At 40.3% G+C, this 16,706-nt stretch overlaps 1 long non-coding RNA gene across 1 annotated transcript in view; it reads left to right on the top strand.

Moving 5' to 3' along the window:
- The window catches only part of LOC148187463 (uncharacterized), a 44,360-nt gene extending 33,530 nt beyond the window's left edge, over positions 1-10,830 (top strand). Inside the window, exon 3 of the long non-coding RNA XR_015778799.1 lies at positions 10,695-10,830. This is a non-coding gene — a long non-coding RNA (uncharacterized LOC148187463). The remainder of the gene's footprint in view (positions 1-10,694) is intronic.
- Positions 10,831-16,706: the final 5,876 nt, after the last annotated feature.

Raw genomic sequence — 16,706 nt, 5'->3', positions numbered from 1 at the left:
TATATTGCTGTAGGTATCTCTATAGCATTAGTTTTGGATGCTCAGGGACGACGTGTCAATTTCAGGTCATTACGTGTTTGTGTTACCTAAACTTCTCGCTATGTAAGTTAAGTAAGTTAATGACTGTCACATGTAACATATGTCACATGGCAATGACTATGTTATGATGATAAAAAAACCTCAATGTGTCGCACGGTACATGAACACAGGTCTCCTCGGTAAAAGTCCTGTTTGTTTGTCTCATCCACCACCCTTCGGATTTTCTAACTCACTTATTGCTGCTAGTGTTGAGTATTGAACTTGGTACTTACATGGGCACCAACCAAACTACATCAGTACCAAGTACCAATTCATATCATATCCATTTGTGCCAAACTTCAATACCTGAGAGAGCACCTGTGTGAGAAAACTGGGTTGGGACAAGAGGTGGAAGTGCCGTGAAGCACCCCAAAGCCTGGAAGACAGCCACGGAGCTCTGAAGCTTGCAACAGAGCTTCATGGAGCCACCGGATTCAACTTAAGACAGGAGGTGGAGGGGCCCCGAATCCGGGAAACCGACTTCAGGGTGCTTACACCTTGTCCTATCCACTTCTTAGCAACCTAGAACTATTGCTGCAGCGCTGATCTTAATCAGACAAAGGATTAAGATAAGAACACACACTGCTCACACATGCAGTGTGGCCCGGGCGTAACCTTCAGGGCACATGATGCACACTGCATGCAAAAGATCCTCATTTTAGCCTCTCCAGTAGGAAGTTGATAGAAAGATGAGGGTCTGTATATTTTAAGGTATTTAAAATCACACTGTTGGGATTTCTAAATACTCTGGTATGTCTTAATACTGTGATAGTGCCCATGCCTAATTAGTACCTAAACCTAAACCTGCAGATGTTTTTGTATTGGAGTTAGTTGAAAGCTTGGTAAGTCTTATGCAGATGCTAAAGGGGGCCTTGTGTGTCTGAACCACTGACGACCACTGACCAAGTTGCATTATTTGACACCTTTTGACAGAATGAGAACGGGCAGTTAGTAACATGCTATAATGAAGGCGAGTTGTGAACAGATTTTGTCTTTTATGTATTTATCAACAACTATTAGTCCTTTTATTGTAATGTCTTTAAAATCCATTTATTTTATGTTTGTATACTGCTTAGAAATGCTAAGTAGGCAGACAAAGTGTAACCATGGTATTGTCTTTGGTAGAATTTACAGCCTTCAATTAAAAATGTGTATATAAAATCTCTAATGATGTCATTCTATCAACAACTACTTTATCCTCGCCATCTGTTTAATAGCTTATCAATTTGAGAAACTTGGAAAAACTACACATCTTGTGTGCATTTTCAGCATTAATGATGGCAATAGAAGAATGAGAACCTGCTATAATGTAGCTTTCTGCTACTTAACCAGACCTTTAGCAGCAGAGTGGAGCTCTGGGTTTTTACAGCTCTCAGTAGACAAGCAGGCTATCGACAGCGAGCGGGAGACTCCTCTGAATCCTGATTACAGCCACTTTGTGACACCTGGGGGACTGGGAAGGATGTCTTTAAACCCGTCATAAATATTCACAGCAACTTAATTGTGCGTGCTGAAGTGATATAAAGACCCAGCAGCATCACACTTCTGGGGAATTGATGCTACAGAACGGAGTACTTTGGCACATCGCTCGGACTTGAGAAACTCACAGGAACAGTCTGTGTTGGAGCTTCGCGTCATGAAAAATTCCCAGTGTACAGTCTGCTCTGTCACACATTTGGCCTTCATGCCCCCTGCCTGCTGGTGCGGCCCGTGCTGTGGCAGCTTTCCTGAGACTTCACCTCTCACCTTCTGCCATTGTTCCTCCTTCACCGGTACCTCCCCCATTTTTTTATTGACTTTTTCACTAATTGCGGCCTGCATAAACAAAGCATGGAGGGGACTTGGCAGTATAAAATGCTCAGATAATTAGTTTTGCGGGGGGAGAGGACCGTGTCTGTGGACATTGATCTGATGGTTTGCTGTATTGAATGCGTAAGGGAGGGACTCCCATGATGGTGACAGGTAGCCTGTCTCATGGATCACAGCCTCTCGTCAATACTGCTCCCGCTCTCCAGTGGTCTGCTGTGGAGCATTTTGTAGAATGACACAGGTGCCCATTGATTCGGGGTAATGCAAGGGAGGCATTTGTTGTAATTTAATCTTATATCAGAGTGCTTTTATCGCTTTTCCAGTCTGATGCTGCCTTTTGCCAACCTTGCATGACGTCTTCATTAGTAAAAACAGAGCAGCTCTTCAGTAACGACTGTAGAAATATATGTATCAACAGATCAACTCCTGAAAATCGTCCTTGGTGAAATTTTCTCCCTCAGATTGGTTTTATATTTGCACTGATGTAAAACAGGTATTTTTTTTGCAGGTGGGATGTAATTCTCAGCATGGTGCGACACACACCAGCAGAATCTAAATGGTTCATTTTCTCCTCTGTTAACATGGGAGGGGGAAGGGTTTGCGCAGTGGCGTGTGCTAGGTGTAGCGGGAATAAAGATGATGATGATGGGAGTGTTGGGGTGCAGGTGCACTGAGAGCAGGGGAGGTGACCTTGGCCATGGTGGCGACCGCAGAGAGGAGCCAGCCATCTGTCTTGGGCCATGAGGAGGTGACCCAGCATCATTGTTTAGTCTGACGGGGTATGCGGGGGTCACTGGGAGGGCCAGACCTCCCGGGTGGGGAACAGAATGGGGTGTCTGAGCTTTATGAACACTGGTGATAAAGAGAATGAAGATGTAGTCCAAAATTATACAATAAATTATGTCTTGTGTCTTGAATGTTGTAACAAGCCGTTATCAACTGTATTATTTTGAGAGAGTACAGTATGAAATATAAGAACTGCTACATCACACAAATTCTCTTTGGCCTCTCTTTTCAGAATCTTTTTTCATACCAATGAAATTGCCCTCACGATAATTATTCTGTCATTTTGATGTGGCACCCCATAACCCTTTACCAATTTGTGAGGCATTTTATTGAAAGCACAAAGAGGAGAAGCGATTTGGACATAATTTACTCCCTGACTTAATTCAAAATGGGCTTTTAATCTCCATCTTATAGAAATACTTCACTGAAATTTTTTTCAGTTTACCCCTGTTCTGTTCAGGGCTATAATGCTGTTTGAAAAGCAGTTTTACTCCTGCTCCTTAATACTGTGTGAAGCCTGGTAGAAACAAAACAAAAAAGTTGATTAGAAACCTTTTTGTTAACAACAGTGAAAAAATGTTGAAACATATGGAAATATAAACTTGTCAAGCTACTTGCATGCAGAATCCAGAAAAAATAGGTTTGCAAGACGAGACTAGAAGTCTGAAACCCTGCTAGCAGCTTTTTGAGGTGATGGTGCACACAGTGCCAAAGGGTAAATGTGAACATCAGTCGGGGTGTGGCAGTACACAGAAGAAAGTTCATGCCCTTATTCTTTTAAGAGACACAGTTTAATTGCATTTGGTAGAGCTGTAAATAATCCAAATGCATGAGGATACATAGTTCTTCATTAATTTTTAACATAACAATGTAATTAACATTACATTGTACAAACTGAAAATGATCTCTTATCTCATGAAATTTAAAATATAAAATGAATTGAAAATTAAAAAAAAAATGGCATGTTGGATGTGTTTTCATTCACAGCAGTGGACCCATATTAACACAACATTCTTGTCTTCTACAGAAGTCTTCTTTGCTGTTGCAGCTGACCGTTAACCTGCAGGAGCGTCGTGGCAGGTCCAGCATTTTATTATCACTCACTATTATGACTGCCTCGCATGCCAGTCCAGTTGTGCCAACCTCAGCAGGGTTCCACATTACGTGCATCACTGTACATACCGTGTATTCTGCATGCACTGAACCATGACCCCTGATCTGTGATGGTTTGGCAGGAATACACAAACTGTTACAATCCTAAACACAATGACAGTGACAAAATTCTCATGTTTAGCAGGTGTCTTTACCCGGTACACTACCCTAGTTTAAAAGATTGGCATGCTAACATTTGATATGAATAACACATAGTTGAGGCTAATGGCAGTGTCACTGTTTTTGCAGATATTTGCTAATAGAACAAAGCATTGGACTAATTTTAAAGCAATTATTAGTGGTTGTATAAACCTTTGTGCCAATCCATAAAGTAGATGCTGCGACTTCTCACTTAATAATTAGAAAAATTTTACATACTTATGGCGCTGGAGCAAAAGGGACAGGATCAGCAAGGTCATTTGGAGTGATTCTTTGCGGACCATGACTGCATGAACAACATTTCATGGCAGTCCATTCAGTAGTTTTTCAGCTCTGTCAGTCTAAACCATTGTAGTCACCAACTGACATAGCCATTCATAATGCCAATCTGGTTGCACAGTGACAAATAATATAATAGATATAATGAAATACTTGAGCTTCGGTATTTATAAAACCTAGTTAATGAGTTGAGTTTCTTTTTTTTATTTTTACAACTACTTAGAAATTGATATCATCAGTTAGCATTAATCATATATAATAGAAGTAAAACATCTGAGGAGCTATGAGGAAATCAGTCACACTTAGTAATGTCATTTAAGTGACAGTTTTGGAATAACTCTGCAAAGCCTCATAGAAATGCATGATTTTTTGGACATTTTTTACTGACCAGTTTCTTGCCCTCTGTACTCTCCAGGGAAGCACCCAGGTCCAATGAGGGTACTCGTACCAGACAAAGACTGTCTGATGAAGTAGTCAGTCTGACAGGGACATGGCAGGCATGCAATCAAGGTGTTAAATGACAGGAGGGCCATAATGTCTGTCCTTTCAGTTTAATCACAACCCCATAGCTCAAGTTTTACTTGGCAGTTTCAATCACTATCCCTGTTTCCTTTCACACAAGGCTTGACCCTCTCAGCTTGCCCCTCTCATGTTCTTCACTCTAATGACAAGTTTCACTTCTCACCTCATGCTCATTAGTCACCTTTGTAAGCAATAACACCATTGCAGAGGGGTCTATAAATTTACAGGGCCATGGCCACATAAATGAGTAGCTTTTTTCATAATACTGTCACATAAAGCCAGCTCGGTCTGTGTGAATACAACCATAGTGCAGCTGTTTTATGCTATTGAAGTATGATTAGTTAAAAGGGAAAATGGAGTTGTTATTACGTGTTAATCGCACCCGACTTCAAAGGCTGAGCGCTCAACTTTCTGGGCTCCAGCTGGACTTGAAATTCAACGAAGAGGCTGCAAATAGCGAATATGAGAGAGGTCAGAGGTCGTGGTGGAGCTGTGGTCTGTCGGCTGCTAAGCAGATAAAGAGTGACAGGGTAGCGAGAGCCTCGTGAAAGTCACCATGAAATAGGTTTACAGCTTTGCATAGTAAAACTGACCTCTTCACATCTCTTTACTCTGCCTGCAGTGTAATGACGTCGAGTGCTACAATACCAACACACACCAGGGCGACATGAGAGCAGATGAGAGGGAGGCTGAGCAGCAACGCCTCGCTTGTGTGGCTAAGCCTGGCTCTTTCCTGTCACTTCCTCTGTTTTACGGGAAAACTTTCTAGTTAATTGGTACTTTGACTCTATTTAAATTAGGGCATTCATTATTGAGTTTGCAAGGATGTGGCCTTTGTTTGACCCACCGCACAGATTAAAAAAAATATGCATCCTTTTCTCAGACTCATTTTCAGCATGTCAAAATTAATTTTTATCATCATGTTGGCAAGGGCTTTCTCAAAAAAGAAGTGAGGGGAAACGATGGTAAAAAAAAAAAGTTAGTTTCCATTGTTGCAGCAAAGTGTACAGTAGTATATAGTGTTGTGCAGTAGTGCAAATATGGATATAATAACAATATACATATCTTTTTTCCTGTTTTGGATAAGAATATTGATACTACTCATGTCTTAAAGTTAAATATGAAGGCACCACCAACTGTAGGTTGACTGGAAACATGTGGAAACAGCTGGCTTAGTTCTGTCAAATAGTAACAAAATCTCCCTTCCACCAACATTGTAGGCAACTAGCTTAAACACAAGGAAGTTACAAGTCCTGGACCAAGCCCCTAGGAACAACGCCATGGAATTATACCATCCGGGTCCCTCACGTGATACCATGGGGCCCAAAAAAATTTTTCCCCATTGACTTACTTTGTGAAAGAGATGTCTGTAAACCAGTGGATACATTTTTTTAGAGTGTCAAAACCCCTGGAAATGACTCGTTTCACAATCAGGACTTGATCCTTTCGTTCTAAAAACATTTGAAAAGCCGCAAGATTAAATCATTTCATCCCTATATCTGTCCCCATTCAAGTTAGCGCAGCCAGGGGTTAGCCAGTCTATATTGAGTCTGAAAGAGTAACAGATATTAAAAAAAGAAGTAACCACGGTAACATTTTCACTGGCCTCCCTGCTGCTTTCTAACCTGCTTTCTGGTGCTTTCATGATGTTGAACATTACTCACCAAGAAAAAAAACCAAAGCATATTTATCCGTTCCACAGCTGTGTACAACGTTCTAGTCTATTGGCAACGGGAAGGCAGTCTATCACCTATTTTGAATCGGTTTTTGCATGTTTAAAAAGCCTGCATATACTGTATGCACATTTTTTGGTGGAAAAAGGGTAAAAATTCATTGGAGAAGTACATTGTTTGTTTGGTTTGGTTTAGATGTCAAATAGAGTTATTTAATTATTTGTCGGTGCACTGTCAGAATTGATAGCAGGTAGAACAAAAAGCAAAAATTAAACTTGTACAATAGTGTATACTTTACTGCTGTCATGTCCTGCACGTTTACATGGGGGTTTAACTCGGCTGGAATTTGTAGCCTTACAGGTATGTGGAGCTGCACTGGTTGCTTTAAGCTGATATGTCTCAGAAATAGTTCATTTCATGGTTGGCACTGTGCACCATCCCCCTCCGCATTGAGTGAGGGTTAAGCCCGTATAAATGCATAGGTTTCTTGAACAGCACATACCTCTGACATTCTCTGTTTGCTCCCGGTCCAGTATGTGTGAAATGGTGTGTGGTGAATCCTACTTCTTATTCTTTTAGCATGGCTAGCACCCCTTTTGATTTCTTAGGCTCCATTACTCTTCAATCTGGACCATGCTTAAAGGCAAAATGTATGTTAAAGGCTGCCAGCATATCAGAGAAAATGATAGTTTTGTTGTTTATGTTTAAACACACAGTGCTTTTTTGCATGGTATGCCACTGTTACCCGGGAAAAATATGTAAAACCATAAAAAAACATGGCTTTTGATAAACTGTGAATTTAAAATGTAATTATGGTGACATTTAAAAGCAAAAGGGAGAAAAAAAACACCTCTCCACAGTAGTTGTGTGGTCTTGATCGGACAGTTTTATGTCTTGGATTGAAATTTATGGCTGCAGGACCGACCCCACTGCAATCGAAGGCAAGTATAGGAGCTGCACATAGTGAAGCACACTGTTGCTATCAAATTAACGTGTCCGTGACCCCCCTCAGCCAGCTCACAGATGGACATCCATCCAAAACACACCGTGTCCTGTGACCGTAATCTTGACTCTTGACCAGGGTCATTGAACTTGACAGGATCCCGCCCTTGCGGATGATGGAAAATGGAAGACATAAGGTTCACACTGACCCTGGCTTTTAGCACAAGTGATTTTTATATGCACTTCCACCTGACACTGACAGACGAGGAGCGTCCTTTTCTTTTCTTTTGAAAAATGCACAAAAATAATGATAGTGCAAGGGCAGTCATTTATTCTTGGAGCTAACACATATGTCCATCTATTTACCAGTCAGCCTTACTTACTGGTTTTAATTAATATAATTTAAATTTGTCATCTAAAATTGGCAAATACAACCAAACAAACCTCACATACAGAAAGAGGCAGCTCCCCTGACTCTCGTTGTGTGTTCAGATTAAAAATAACATTTGAAATGTGTTGATGCCAAACACTGGCAAACAGAGAGAGAGCACAATATGAAACAGATGCCACCACAGATGGAGGATAAACAGGCACATACATTTCTGTTACAAAGCAGAACTGTCACTCGCAGCACTAAATGATTATTGTGTTTGTGGCGAAGTAGGGATTCAGAGCCTGTTGTCTTGTGGGTTTCATGGCATTCTGTACATCTGTTTTACACTAGAAAATCTTCACCATAGCCTTTGATATAGTTCATTTGACCCACGAGGGCAGAAATTATTTTTGCCCTTTGATTTTGTCTTGCTGAACCTTCTGCTGTGGTACAAGTGTTACAGTCCGCTAGCGCATCCAGCTGTCTTTTGTTCTTCAACTTCATAATTTTCAGAGGCTAAGGGTGGGCGATATATCGAGTACGCTAAATGCATTGCGGCTTGTTCCACATGAGATGTATGAAATGACTACATCGCAAACATAGAGTGTAAATTGTCACATCATACTCTTAAGTCACGGGCATGAGACTTACTTTAGTGTTTCAGTTCTCTCACTCTTTCCTATGGCTGTCTCCTTCTCTCTCTCTCTCTCTCTCACACACACACACACACACACACACACACACACACACACACACAAACACTCATTAACATGATGCGTCACACACTCCTAAGCCCATCAGGATCACTTTTTCTTGGCTGATAGTGTTTTAGGAGAGGCATGTGTTTTTGTATCTACATGGCTCTAAACCACAACTATGTAGCCTCATTTTGTGGCCATTGAGCACCACTGTGACACACAAATATTATTAGGATATGAACTAGAGAGCTGTTGGTTTTCATAACACAACAAATAAATCGTAATGTTTAAGGCGGTGTGATATAAGTTAAACTTTCTGCTAACTGCCAGTGTATTCTGATATTGCCCCAAAATGTTGCAATATTAGTTTTAAGCTGTATTGCCCAGCCCTATTTGAGACATAATTTACCAGAAATGATCAGTTTAAGTATCGATACTGCCATTAATTATATATTTCTGGTATTCTTTTTGGAGACAACACAAGATAAATTGCATGATGTGTTACAGTCTTTTACTGACTGATGCAGTTAATACATGGTGTGAAAGTCCTATTCCAAAATGTATAACTTTATTAATTAAGACTTCATCTGAATTATCATTATTATTTTTTCTTTATCTCCAGTAAACAACATTAAACTTTCCCCCGCCAAAAAGGAAATTTTATTAGTTTAGTTTTGCTGGATGTGACTAATTTTATTTCTGTCAATGAAAAACCAAAAAAACCAAAAAACAAACTTTAATATGTTCGCTGTAAAAACCAACCTCTCCTCAGTGTGATGATTATATGCAGGAAGTTTTGATTAACTGCCAGCACAGATAGGAGATTACAGTAACTGTCATCCTGCCCCTGTGTTTATTATGCAGAGTGTTTATACTTTGGTCACTGTGTGTTTTAGGGGGGAGGTATGTGGAATAGGTGAGACAAGGTCTGGAGCTGTCACCTACTGAGGGAGCCCAAGGGAGCACAGGCAGTGATTTACACTCTGGCAGGACACCCGCAGTCTTCAGCGCGGTGTGTTATGACATGTAATCACAGATAGTCTTTTGGTGTTGCTTCTCTCTTTGTCTCTCTGCAGTATTTTAGCACTACCCCCATCTCTCAACCCTATGGCTATATGGTTTATTTGAAGCTTCAGAGGCATTTTGTTTTATGCTATAAATGCATTTGCCTGAACTGGTTCTCATGCCATTTGTATGGCAGTTGTTGTATGTCTGACAGTACAGAAGAATTCAAGGGGTTCCAGATGTTCATCTTTACAGTAAAACCCAGAGGCTGCACATTTTCAGTTAACTGGAGGGATTATAACAGCTGGCAGTCCTGGCTATTTTTCTCTACCAAACCCCTATAACCAATGAAAACTAAATAAATGCTGGATTTAAATATCTGGAAAGGGTAGTGTATTTTGGTATGTGCAGAATATGCTCATTTGTTCATCTTTCACACGATTGTTTAGCCTTCATTCATTTATATGACTTTTAATACATTTTCACATTTTGCTCCAATGGTTAATGCTTATTTTGTTGTTTCGTTCTAATTATCTGTGAATAATCGTGGAAAGCAGATTGGATTTCTACCCTGTTAAGCCAAATTCATCCTTGCTAGGTCCACGTGTCTACGAGGGTCAACCCAGGTTCGTGCAGACCTCTATGTGAATGTTTTTCTTTACAGCTACAGCTCAAAATCTTTGACAGGGCAGACTGTCAGCATGCCAAGCGCACACACTGCAGTTGTGCTAAAAAAAACAAAAATTGTAGGTAAACAAGGTCATCTGCAATTTTGCTACTACTGTATGATGGCCTCCATTAATGGCACATCCTTGATTACAATGGTTCCACTTAAAACTGGTGGAAATGCATGCTGGTTCCAAAAATCTGGAACACAACGTGTTCAAAACACAGTGCTAATGAATTACGGTTTATATTAATTTCTTCCCCATGCTTCTAAGAATGGTATTGAATATTGATATTTTAATATATCGATATTTAGGACTTTTATTGAATGTAATGCCAGAAGCAAGACTGTTTGTGGCTATTTACTTATCATATGTAAGATTGTGGTTACCTTTGCAGTGACTTATCCAAGAATATTTCTGTTTTTAACACCACTGGAGTCATGGTGGTACATGACGGGCAAAGGGCCTCAGTATGTTGGTCTGTCTCAGACAATCTGTAACCTACTGCTGTAGGTGGTATGTGTCTCTGACTGTCATCTCCCCTTTACAGGTCACTCATCATGGAGCCAAGGTTTGGCTCTGACTCTAAACACAGCCAGCACTCGACCTGAAGCCTGCCTTCTCCTCTGATTGCTGACTCACTCTGCACACAGCGTACCATTCAGTCCAGGAGGGAAGAATACCAGCAAGAGGTAAGCAGTGTAGCTGAGAGGCTCCGGGATGACAGGTACAGCAGTACAGAAGCTTTGCTGTGTTTTTTTTAAGCAAAGGGCAAGCACTCAGGGGTTACAAACACCCACACACAAATATTTTAGTGCACAGACAAATATTTTTGTGTGTGGGTGTTCGTAACACACATACAGAGACAGGGGGAGGGAGAGCACTAGAGCATATTTTCTGTTTTCCATGCCCTGGGCGTTAGACATACCAGGAGTGACAGAAATCTCGCCAAGTGGGATAAGATCATAAAACTGCAAGGCACTCTCCTCTCATTTTCGACTAAATGGATAAAATGGTGTCAGCATGTTACTGCGAGCCCCTCCGGATCTGAAATGCTGGCAGGACTATAAACTAAAGCAGTTACTCCATGACAAGACACTGAATCCTTTCCTATCAAGAAAGATTTCATTTGAAATAGTGCAGCAATAGCAAACAAACAGCAGAAAATAGGGCTGGGAAACATTGACAAAATATTCTGTTATTTTGATCCCTTTGACCAGATACTTCAATATCAATATGTATCAAGTCAGTACAGTCATGTTTTTAAAATGTGAGAAAGAACATAAATACAAAGAGAGTTAGATAAAACACCATTCATCCCTTGTCTAGTCAAGTGTAATGCAACCTTAAAATCTTCGAAAACAAAAACTAAAGCTATGTTGTGACATCTAATTATCTACAGGTACATACAGTGTATGCAAACATTTAATGCAAGTACATTTTAGTGCTCTGTCCTGGTTGTTTGGGAGGTTTACTGACCAGTGAAGCAAACAGCTTGCTTGCAATCACAGGATTTAAAAAAGAAGCTGATGTAGCCACCATGACGTCATTGATTTGGTGGAGTACTTTTCTGAGGCTTGGAGTTTGGCATTTTGGCTGTCGCCTTCTTGTTTTTTTTAGAACCAGAAGTGACCATATTTGGATGGGTAGAGCTGCAGAAGAGCGAGGGATGACTGAGAATCACTGTCATTGTCTATATTACTCTAAATGGAACCATAATTTACAACATTGACAGTAGACTTTGGCTGTACTTTTTTTTATCTCACCCTCAAACTTTACAGACATTTCAGCACTGTATTCGGAATATGATGATGAGTTTTTGTGTACAAACAAAAGGTAAAGCTAAGCTGCTGGTGATAGCAGTCATTGTAGCATGTGTGTTAATGTCTACCCAATCATACTGTGTTTCTTTGCAGTAAGCCCACTAAGACAGTCTTGCATGGTTTAAATACTTATGGCTCAGAAGTGCTCTTCTTGCCGGAGGATCCGATGACACTTACTGCCAAGTCGGATACTGATATATCAATGAACAGAGACGACGTACTGACAAAAAAAGTATGTGGCTCATAAATTATATCGTAGTTTGTAGAAGTCCTCCAAAGATAACATTATATGTGGCAGTATTCACAAGCAGGAACAGAGGCATCTAAAAATATAATAATAATGATAATAATAATATAATAAATAATAATAAATTAGGTGAGAAGTAGGGTCATTTTGCATAAACTTGTATACAATCAGACTTTTTGCGACCAGTGGAGCTGCCCCCTGCTGGCCTTTAGAAAGAATGCATTTTAAAGCACTTGCACATTAGTTTTACATTTCAGACCTTGAGATAACGTCTTGCTTATAATGCATTGATTTTGACAAACACTGCCATAGCTTCTTCTGTTACACGTGGTTCTGTATTTAACACTGTGTTACAGCTGGTTGTTTACAGAGGTGTTGATGGAACTCCCTGTCACATTGTAAAGATTTGCTGCGTTTAATTCCTTTTTCCTCAGTTTTGCTGATCCTGTTCAGTTTTAGAAATTTCAATTACTGCCTCCGCCTCTCTCTGCTTTATGGGTAGAAATGGCACTGTCAGTTTTCAAAGTCATTAGGCTTTGCGTTAACCTCGGGGACCCACAGGGTCAGGTGTCACTTCATGGTCTGGGCACAGATGAGAACAGGAACAAGTGAATGGAAAGGACAAAAAAGAAGAAAAAAGTGATAATGATAAACTGGATTAAAGGACATCAAAAGGTGTTGATTCTGTCGGATCGGCTGGAGAGGTGTCAGTTAGCAGTCTACGTGAAAAAAAAGGCTTTGATACTATTGTCCTGGAATTGGTTTCCACTCAAATGTGAAACAATTTAAGATGAAAAGTGAGAATTTCGAACATAAGTCACAGTGAAATGATTGTTGTGTGTTATCCCATTATTCACACTCATTACGGACCTCTGCACTAGGTTTGGGCCAGTGTGAAAATTCAAAATCAAACTGGTTTTGTATTAAGCCAAACACTGGACTGGACTGGTTTACTTAAGGACAGTAAGAACAGAAAGGACAGTCTGCTTCAAATCCAAAATGTTGCCGTGTTGGTGCAGTTTTAGTTGCAGACACTGGCCGCTTTGGCTCGCCGTAAATGAAACACAACCTGTGTTACACTAGTTTCTCCATTGGTAAGTTTACAAGCATGACAGACATGACATTACTATTATTCATGATGTCATAGTACCTGTCAAAATGAAATTTGACTTGTATTAAGTGCTGTGGTAGGCTACTTTTAAAATTGAGAGAACTTGACATAATGACAAATGCTGGTTCAGCCAGTTTGCATAAATCAAACTGTTTTAAGCTCATACACTGGACCGGACTGCCAGAACCGGAAATCAACCCAACTTTACTCTGCACAATAAAGCATACATCCCTGATTGTCAAAGCAGAGGTGATTGTGTTCCCTAAAATTTCCTGCTGTGTCCTACATTATAAAACACCTGCACTGGCTCCAAAATCCCTCAGATTCTCTTCAACAAGGGACCTGTTAAGAAAGGTTATATCATTCCCTCAAGGCAGCGTACTCAGTGTCTTCACTCTCTTTCTCTGCTTCCTTGTCATTTTGGGTTTGACAGTGCTGTGGTTATAGCTGAAGGCAAGTTTAAACTCCATGTGCCAGCTCTCCATGAGTCCACACAATTATCTGGAGCCTGATAGCAGTCTGACTCTGGCATATCCTGTGTCACCATATTGAGTGTGAGTGCAGGGTGCGAATTGAAACTACCTCTCGAAATCCTCCCTAAAGGCACAATGCAGCAGCAGAGATCAGCTGCTTAGTGTATTGCAGCGTAAGCTGTCATGTTAGCATGAATTGCTGAAAAGACAGTCATGTGGACTCATTAACTTTCTATTTTGTGTCATTATCAACTTCAGCTAAACCAGTTTATTGTTTTACTAAGCTGAATGTGAGCTGTCTTTTTTATTAAATGAAATACTGTTTATCATGGTATGTGTTTGTGTCGATTTTGGAAGAATAACGGCGGTGGAATCGTTATTCAGCCCTGCACCATCTGTGCTTTGAGGAACAGGCTTGAATGGCGCTCATGTGATTGAGTGGCACCTGCTTGTCAGAAGGTTGCTGCAAAATATTGCTGCATTCAGAGAAGGCAGTACTCCACCTGCATGCCAATCAGGCTAATCCCCTCCACCCACATGCACTCACACACAAACGAGTGCTTTCTCTCCCTCACCCTCCTCTCCAGTGTTTCTTTTACAGCATATCCCCTGTAGGTATGGACACATATGCCCATCATAACATCCATTCATGCACTGGCAATGCTTGAAAACAGGCACTAATTCAGTTTTCTGTGTGTGTACTTTGCACTCAGCGTGGCAGGTATCAGTATGTTTTGTCAGAGGGATTGTCTTACCTAAACATGGAGGTAAACTGACACCGAAGCTATTTAATGTCTGCTCACTGTTGCACGGCTGCCAGCATTGATTTACCCACTCTCAACTTGTTGTTTGTGTGTCAGGCTGGATTTTGTTTTTTCTGTTATTTAAAGTAGCTTAAACACTTGTATCAATGAAAAGAAGAGGAGGGAAATTGAGCAGCGTTTCTCTATGCTGTTTTAAAGCTATTGATTTACCCAAGAGATGTGAAAAAGACCTTTGCCCAAGCTTGTGATCGTCTGCGGTGTTGGATGTGTAGGTGTACTTGCTGGAGGAGCCGAGTGTGTGTGTATATGTGTGATCATACAGTCATTCTCACTTGCATCTGCATGACTGTTTTTGTGTGTACGCGAAATAACAGAAGCCTGAAAAAAGGGGGGTTATGAACAACTGTGTCAGCTCCGGGAGCTCAGCTATGCACACACAAAGCACAAGCCCATTCTCCAGAGCATCTTCTCTGATCTCTATTTTCTCTGTCATGTCAAGACAGTAACAGGTGTCTCACCCAAGGCAAAAACACTGTATCACTGTCTTCCCCTTTATCTCTCTGTATTTATCTATTGTTGCAGCTATCTGCAATAAAGCGGGAACATCGTAGGGAATTTGGTATCCAGGCTTCGGCTCTGTCATACTCCTCCACTGTGCCAACTGTGTGGGTATCTTTGGCACTATAGTTTCCTTGGGATTAACCACATGGTGCTGCCTAGCTTGGACACATTCCCAGCAATGCGCTCATGCTGGGCTGGCTGGATGAACAGAAGGTCAGGACATGCCACAACATTGTGTAATGCTGGTGACAGCACCCAGGCGGTGCCATGCACTGGAGACCAGATCAGGTGCCAGTATCAGCCCACTATCTGATTTAGGTGACTCACAAGGGTGTGTAGTGATTTGTCATTCTTTTTGATGGTGAGCATGAGTATTTGAAGGCTCTTTTGGCTGTCAATATAAGCTTAACGTATATAGACATCGCCTTCGAAACTCCCACATGTGATCATGACTTGATCATGATATATATTTTTTTCTATTTGTAATGGGTAAAATCACATTTTCTTTACAACATTTTCAATTCTATTATTTTGCAAAAACAAACTGGGTGAAAGTCCATATTGACAAGGTAAAGCAATTCTTATCAGATTGACAGTAAAAAAAAAAACCTGGGACTAGCATAAAGTGAGTAATGTCTGTAAAGGGGAGACTCATGGGACCCATAGAACCCATTTTCATTCAGATATCCTGAGGTCTGAGGTCAAGGGAGCCCTTTGAAATGACCATGTCGTTTTTCCATCAGTAAAATTTAGCCTTACTTTGGGGCATTATTTACCTCTCTTATTGAGAAGCTAGAATGATATGGATGGTACTGGATTCCTAAGGTCCTCTCGTTTCATATGATACCAGCTTTAAAACTCAGTCCAGTACATCTTCTCAAAAACAGGAAAGTCAGCCAGCTATTAACACAATTTAAGAAAACAAAACAAAAACATGTTATGATCACACCATTAACATGTTAATGCTGGCAGCCCAAATTTTATTGTAAAGCTGCATGCAGTGTATTGCTTCGCTCAGAGCCTCCTTACCCTGATGTTGCTCTCTGTTTCTGTTTATCATGTTTAATAGGCAAATTGAAGCCTGGTTGTTCAATAACAAAATGTCAAATCGCACTTGTTTTTATCATTGGCCAGTCTACATTCTGACATTGGATTAGATTTCTTGCGCGAGTACCTGAGCTCTCTATGATAATTTCATGTAGGCTAGTACTTTTTAGTGGTGTGGGAAAAAATCAACACAGCGCAGTTTTGCAATATTTTGAGTGTCAATATTGTATCAATACACAGACACAAAGTATTGATTTTTTCCATTCTATAGGTTTATTAATACTGAAAATTCTAAATTAAATGAATTAAGTTTGGTAGCTTTCTAAATTATAATTTCTAGAATATTAAATTCTTGCTTTTTCAGTCACGTAGATACATTTTGCTGCAGTAAAAATTACTGAAGTAACAAAAAAACTTATGAGATCAACAGAAATGTTGACAAAGTTTTTCCTTAATCAGCTGTTGCCAAAAGATAATAACTCACAATAGATTGAAATATACGCTATCACAACACTCAGTATGCCACAAAACATTTA

The sequence above is a fragment of the Plectropomus leopardus genome, chromosome 14 (assembly GCF_026936395.1).
Source record: "Plectropomus leopardus strain MGB_pleo_1.0 chromosome 14, ASM2693639v1, whole genome shotgun sequence".
NCBI classification, from domain to species: Eukaryota; Metazoa; Chordata; class Actinopteri; order Perciformes; family Serranidae; genus Plectropomus; species Plectropomus leopardus.
Note: the sequence above shows the minus strand (reverse complement) of the source record. Positions and strands in the feature narration are given on the sequence as shown.